Source organism: Heteronotia binoei, chromosome 21, assembly GCF_032191835.1.
Source record: "Heteronotia binoei isolate CCM8104 ecotype False Entrance Well chromosome 21, APGP_CSIRO_Hbin_v1, whole genome shotgun sequence".
In the NCBI taxonomy this organism is placed as follows: domain Eukaryota; kingdom Metazoa; phylum Chordata; class Lepidosauria; order Squamata; family Gekkonidae; genus Heteronotia; species Heteronotia binoei.
In genome coordinates, this window is record NC_083243.1 from 146,708,324 (window position 1) to 146,715,594 (window position 7,271).

Below are 7,271 nucleotides of genomic sequence, written 5' to 3' on the forward strand. Positions count from 1 at the left end.
TTTGTTTCAGCAGGTGTGTTTCTCTTAAATCTTCGTTCGCGAAGCCAAGCCGAGAGAGAGAGTTTCCTTTCTGTAGAAAAAAATGTGTATTTTATTATATTGTGCATGTGTTTAAACTTGGTTTTAATTATTTGAATTATATGTTTTTGTTTTCATGGTTTCTAATATGTACTTTACTACTTATGTGTTTTATTGTTTATGTTTTTGATGTGTTAAGTGCCTTGGTGGCCTGATGAAGGCAGAAAGATAGGGTGCTGATTGGGTCATGCTAATCCATATGTTCCTAACGTCATAGTTGGATTACTTAAATGCATTCCATGATGCATTACCCTTGAAGACAACCCAGAAACCTCAGCTCATTCAGAATGTGGTAGCCCAGTACTGTCAGGGGCAGGGGTGGGAACTTCTTGTCAATTTTGAAACAGCTGGTTGGTACGCACTTTGTTTCTAAGTCCAGCTCAAGGTGTTTGTCCTGTCTTGGCATTCCGATCAACCCTGGGACACCTTCTAGGTGTGATCAATGCACAGACATGTTAAGAAATAGAATATTCTTTCTTCTTCTTCTTCTTTGCTTGACTTCGCGAACGAAGATTTAAGAAAGGTGCAGTAGTCTATGTCTGCTGCAGGCTCGCTGGTGGCTGACAAGACCAATGCGGGACAGGCAGATCCGGCCACAGTGGCTGCAGGGAAAAGTCTGATTTGGGGTTGGTGCTTTAGCAGTGCGATTCTTCCTCAATCCCCTTTTGTCCTCAAGACCAGCTATGCGTGCGTTCTCAAAGGAAGAGACAGCCTGGTGGATGGTGTGCCTCCATGCTTTGCGATCTGAGGCTAGGTCAGACCACTGGTGATGCAACAGGTACCAAGGGATTTCTTCAAGGAGTCCTTGTACCTCTTCTTTGGTGCCCCTCTATTTCGATGGCCAGTGGAAAGTTCGCCATACAGGGCAATCTTGGGAAGGCGGTGGTTTTCCATCCTGGAAATATGCCCTGCCCAGCGCAGCTGTGTCTTCAACAGCAGTACCTCGATGCTTGTAACCTCCGCCCGCTTGAGGACTTCAGTGTTGGTCACAAAGTCACTCCAGTGGATGTTGAGGATGGTGCGAAGGCAGCGCTGATGAAAGCGCTCAAGGAGTCGCAGGTGATGACGGTATAAAACCCATGATTCGGAGCCGTAGATGAGGGTTGTCATCACAACCGCTTTATAAACATTGATCTTTGTGCCTTTTTTCAGATGTTCATTGCTCCACACTCTTTTATGCAGTCGGCCAAATGCATGGTTTGCCTTTGCCAGTCTATTGTCAATCTCCTTGTCGATCTTGGCGTCTGAGGAGATGATGCAGCCCAGGTAGCTGAACTGCTGGACTGTCTTCAAAACTGATTTACCCACAGTGATGCAAGGAGGGTGATAATCTTCCTGGGGTGCAGGCTGGTGGAGAACTTCTGTCTTCTTCAGACTAACTTCTAGGCCGAATAGCTTGGCGGCCTCTGCAAAGAAGGACGTCATATGCTGCAGAGCTGACACCGAGTGGGAGACGAGTGCAGCATCATCAGCAAACAGTAGCTCCGGATAAGTTTTTCCATTGTCTTAGAGTGGGCCTTTAGTCACTTCAGGTGGAAGAGGCTGCCATCGGTGCGATAGCGGATGTAGACACCATCGTCATCATCTAAATCTACTGCGGCTCTTTGAAGCATCATGCTAAAGAAGATCGTAAAGAGAGTTGGCGCGAGAACACAGCCTTGCTTTACACCTGTGCCTATTGGGAAGGGCTCTGAGAGATCGTTGCAGTGTCTGACTTGGCCTCGCTGGTCTTCATGTAGCTGGATGATCATGCTGAGGAACCTTGGGGGACATCCTAAATGTTCCAAGATTTGCCACAGGCCTTTCCTGCTAACGGTATCAAAAGCTTTGGTAAGGTCGATAAAAGTCACATATAGACCCTTGTTCTGTTCCCTGCATTTCTCTTGGAGCTGCCTGAGAACAAATACCATGTCGGTGGTGCTCCTGTTAGCTCTGAAGCCACACTGGCTCTCTGGGAGGAGTTCTTCTGCAATGGTGGGCACCAGTCTGTTCAGGAGTATTCTAGCAAGGATTTTGCCTGCGATAGAGAGCAGGGTTATCCCCCGGTAGTTGGAGCAGTCTGACTTTTCCCCTTTGTTCTTGTGTAGAGTAATGATGATTGCATCGCGAAAGTCCTGTGGTAGTTTGCCTTGTTCCCAGCAGGTAACAAGTACTTTGTGAAGTGTGCTATGTAGTACTATGCCCCCATGCTTCCAGATCTCTGGCGGGATTCCATCAACTCCCGCTGCCTTGCCACTTTTCAGTTGCTTGATGGCTTTAACAGTCTCTTCTAGGATGGGGATCTCATCCAACTCTGTTTTCACTGGATGAAGTGGGGTGAGGTGGATTGCTGAATCTTGAACTATGCAATTGGCACTGAAGAGAACCTGAAAATACTCCGACCACTGGTTCAGTATGGATGCCTTGTCTGTGAGGAGCACTTGGCCGTCTGCACTATGCAAGGGACTCTGAGCCTGATATGATGGACCATATACTGCCTTCAGGGCTTTGTAAAACCCTCTTAAATCACCAGTGTCTGCACACAGCTGGGTTCTCTCTGCAAGCTTGGTCCACCATTCGTTCTGAATGTCTCGAAGCTTGTGCTGGAGGTTGCTACATGCAGCGCGAAAGATTGCTTTTTTCCTGGGACAGGAGGGCTGAGCAAGATGTGCTTGGTAGGCAGATCTCTTTTTCGCCAGTAGTTCTTGGATCTCTTGATTGTTCTCGTCAAACCAGTCCTTGTTCTTCCTTGTGGAGAACCCGAGGACTTCTTCAGAGGTCAACAGGATGGTAGTTTTTAGGTGTTCCCAGAGTGCTTCTGGAGAAGGGTCTGTGGGGCAACTGGGGTCCTCAATTCTTGTCTGGAGTTTTGCCTAGAAGGCAGCTTTAACTTCGGCTGACTGAAGGCTGCCAACCTGAAACTTCCTCCAGGGGATACCGCCTCTCCTGGGTGTAGATTTAAAGTGAAGGCGGAGATTGCAGCGTACAAGACAATGATCTGTATGACATTCTGCACTGGGCATTACTCGGGTGTGTAAAACATCTCGAAGGTCTCTTTGGCGCACCAGAATGTAGTCAATAAGGTGCCAATGCTTGGACCGTGGGTGCATCCAGGTTGTCTTCAGACTGTTCTTCTGCTGGAAGATAGTGTTGGTGATGGTGAGCTGATGCTCCATGCAGAATTCTAGCAGGAGGCACCCGTTATCATTGCAGTTGCCAATGCCGTGTTTGCCAAGTACTCCTTTCCAGGCTTCCGAGTCTTTACCTACTCTGGCATTGAAGTCGCCAATGATGATAATCTTGTCCTCTGTAGGGGTCTTCCATACGAGGTTGCGTAGATCAGCATAGAACTTGTTCTTTTCTGCAGGATCTGCTTGAAGGGTTGGGGCATGCACACTGAAGAGTGTTGCATGCTGCTTGTTTTGAAGTGGGATGTGCATGGACATGATGCGATCTGAGTGACCTGTTGGCAGGTTTTCAAGTTTAGAGGCAATGGCGTTCCTGACCATGAAGCCAACACCAGAAAGGCGGCTCTCAGCCTTTGACTTACCCGACCAGTAGAGGGTATAGCCAGCACCGTGTTCTCGAAGACTACCTTCCTCAGGGAAACGGACCTCACTTAGAGCTGCTATGTCGATATTCAACCTGAGAAGTTCGTGGGCAACTAGAGCAGAGCGTCTTTCAGGGTTACCACTATCTACTGTGTCAAGCATGGTTCTGATGTTCCAACACGCAAGGTTTAGTCTTTGCACAATTTGTGAGGCAGGTGCATGCCTTTTCTTTGTTGTTATTTTTTGACCACAAGTAAGGATGCCCGTTGACCGCGGCTAGCCAACTGGGGGGGAGGAGGAGACGAGCTTTGTTTAGGCCACCTTTTCTAGGCCCCTCTCCATACGGAGCAAGCAGTGCTGTCCCTAATTAAGGCTGCTTGGTCGTTCAGGGTGCTGCCGAAAAATGCTTTCTTCTTCGGGTCAGCATCAGGCGACCAATACCCTGAACCGCCTACATGCAGGATCGGGACTGCGGCTTCCAGTGGCAACTTCCACCTGCCGTTTCGCCCCTTGCCCATCGCTGTAGGAATTGATATGTTGTGGGTTAGGGATGTGGATACCTTTTAGGCCTGCACAGAGGAATTTTTAGGTGAAGCGCAGTACTGGCTCCACCCTTTCACCTTGGAGTCATCTGCCATGGCCCAGTAAGCCGGGACGCCGGCAGTGAGTCCTCCAGGTGGTAGATGTTACATTAACAAGCTCTGTCTGCCCAGGCTTGATGTTAGAGTTTTCCTTCTCTTGGCTGGCGAGGTTGGTGAGCCCAGCCTGCCCATCCGGTTATACCGCCGGACATTCGGTCACACCATGATGTGGCAAACTCTGTGGAAAACGGGGGGGGGGACCAGCGAGAAGGTGTTGCCACAGATGCAGTAATGTAGGAGAGGCCATTACACCCAGAGGGAGCCCACCCCCCCACCCACCCCAGAATAATCTTTACTGCACCCCCAAAGCTACAGTTGGTTATTTATTCACTGTGACCTGCAATTATGTAGGAGATCTCATTCTGAATCTATAGTTCCTGGTGTCTAGTGGTGAAAAAAAAGAGATGGACTCCTCCAGTCCACATTCTTGCAACAAAAGGTACTAACAATAGAAGGAAAGAGCAATAAAAGAAACAAAGAATACAATAAACTAACTTTATCTGGCTCATTATACAGCCAGAAGACCCCTACTCTAACCAATAAAGAAGCTATTCTCAGGATTATGTGACTTGGAGTACTCAAAAACTACATCTTCCATAGTTCCTTCATTTAAAGCCACAGCATTTTCCTACACTATATGACTGCTAGCTATCTGTGCCTGCGGAGGCAGCACTGTGTTAGTTATGACCTTGAAAGCCTTTTATAGGCTACGAACCACATATCTCAAGGACCACCAGTTATGGTCCTCAGACTGCCAGCTGCTGACCATTACCCCACTAAAGGTTGTCTACCTGATGTTAAAAGCACTATCAGCAACAAGAGGATGTCACATCTGTGAAAAACCCAGAAATGACATCAGACCCTTGTAGGAATCACTGGAAACTCTAATTTCCAGCAATTCTTAGAGAGGACTGTTTCCCCCCAGAAGTGATGTCATGCTATCACTGATGGCACTCCCATCCACATCCTTGGTCATCCCAGTCTCCCACTGGTTGCCAGATAGTGGCCTGGCAACCTTCAAGGAAATGTAAAATATAAATATTTTGATAGATCAATATATAAAAGCTAGGAATGAGGCCTGTTGTGAGAGTAAATACAACAGGCTCTTGAAAGTGGCTCTGGGTGAGTGCTCTGGCTTTGGGGACTTAGCTTCAATTTGCTGTTGCATCATAGAATGACTATGATCACACAGACACTGAAGATCAGCATTCCTTTCTTCTGTAGTGTGTTGTTGCCACCTTTTCCTGTTGTACTCAACTTGCAGCATTTAGCAACAGCATATGCTTGTGACTTGATCTGCCTTTTTTTGGCCTGGCATGGTTGTGTTATGGTATACCATAGAACATGTGCCTCAAGGTGGCCGTTTGCTATAGAGAAAGTGATCTGATTTCAGCTTTCCATCTCCTCTTTCCTCCCTGCAGATTCTACCTAGGAGAAGTACAGCTTACATCATTCTCCTCTCCTTTTTTTGATCAGCAACCTGTAAGGTAAGTTAGGCTGATCAGCACCCTGTAAGGTAGGTTAGGCTGTCATGGGGGTTGCTGCTGAAAAGTAGCAGTAGCTTAGTTAAGTCATGTCAGTCAGGTGGTATCAAGTCACCCAGAGGGTGCTGGCAAGCCTAGGGTAGCCAACCTCCAGGTGATGCCTGAGGATCTCCTGGTATCACAACTGAACTCCAGACAACAGATCTCTCTCCCCCTGGAGGAAATAACTGCTTTGGAGGGTGGACTCTGTGGCATTACATTCAGCTGAGGCCTCTCCCCTTCCCAAACTCTGACTTCTTTAGACCTCACCGCAAAATCTCAAGGAGTTTTCCAACCTTGAGCTGGCAACCCTAGTCAGGACTGGCCCCAATGAGTTCTCTCTCAAAGGTCAAAATAGGCCTGGAAAGGCCCTCCACCTCCTGCCTTTACCAACAGAATCAGGTTTGAAATACTATGGGTGTCTAGCAACAGCCACTGAGGGAAAAGTGAGTCATTGGTGAAGGCAGCTTCCCCAGTGGCCCAGTCCTCATCTGTCCGGGGGTGTGTGTTGATCTCTGTTGAGACTGAGTGACACACAGCTCAGCCAATGGAAGGTGAGGTGAATCGTTGACAACACAGCTTGTCTTTTATAGAGAGAGAGATACCTTGTGTCCCTGTATATTTCAGCAGAGGCATAATAAATGACATGTTCAAAGATTAGCCCTATGAAGTTAGACTCATATTTAGATACTAAGCTAAACAAGGCTTTTGGGAAGACTCCATTTTATTCCATTATAAGGCCAGTCAACTTGTGCTTAAATTAGACTAGAATCTCATAATTAGCCAGTATTTTATTTGGGACTGTTGTCAATATTAAGTTTTTTCTACTCTCTTAAATTACTTCCTTTTGTCTTCCTTGTTTTCTTTACAACACCCCCCTCCAATTTATTTAACCCTTCCAAAGAGACAGTTCAAAATCTGATGAAATTTTAAAAAATGATTAAAAATAAAATTAACCCTCCTGTTTTTCTCCCTAAATTAAATATGCTGGATTTCTGTTCCCATTAATGCTAATTACTGAACAATTCCTGTTTGAACAGGGGCTTTGTTCCTCCTTTCTCTTTTACCCATCCACTTAGTATTTGTATCATTACAATCTGATGCCATGGAAATTACTCTAACATTACAGGCAAAGAATAATGAATCTATCGCTTGAAATGGTGAAGAGAGGAGACAGATTGTAAAAAGGAAAGGTCTCGTTTGAATAATGATACTTGGATGCTGAAAAAAAGGAAAAGAGAATGATGATGATATTGAAATTACAGGAAACAGGAATATAATTCTATAGATAAATATTAGACTGAAATGTCCTTTTAAGGCAAGGATACTTAAAAAAAAACACCTTGCACTCTCAAATGAAAGATGAAGAGTAAAACAGGCTAAAAATTATTCTTAGCGTTTCAGATACTACAGGGATTGCTTTTTTTAGTAAGCTACTTATATGAAAATGAAATGATGACTCTCATGATGTTTAAGCAGCATTACCTATTTTCTACAAT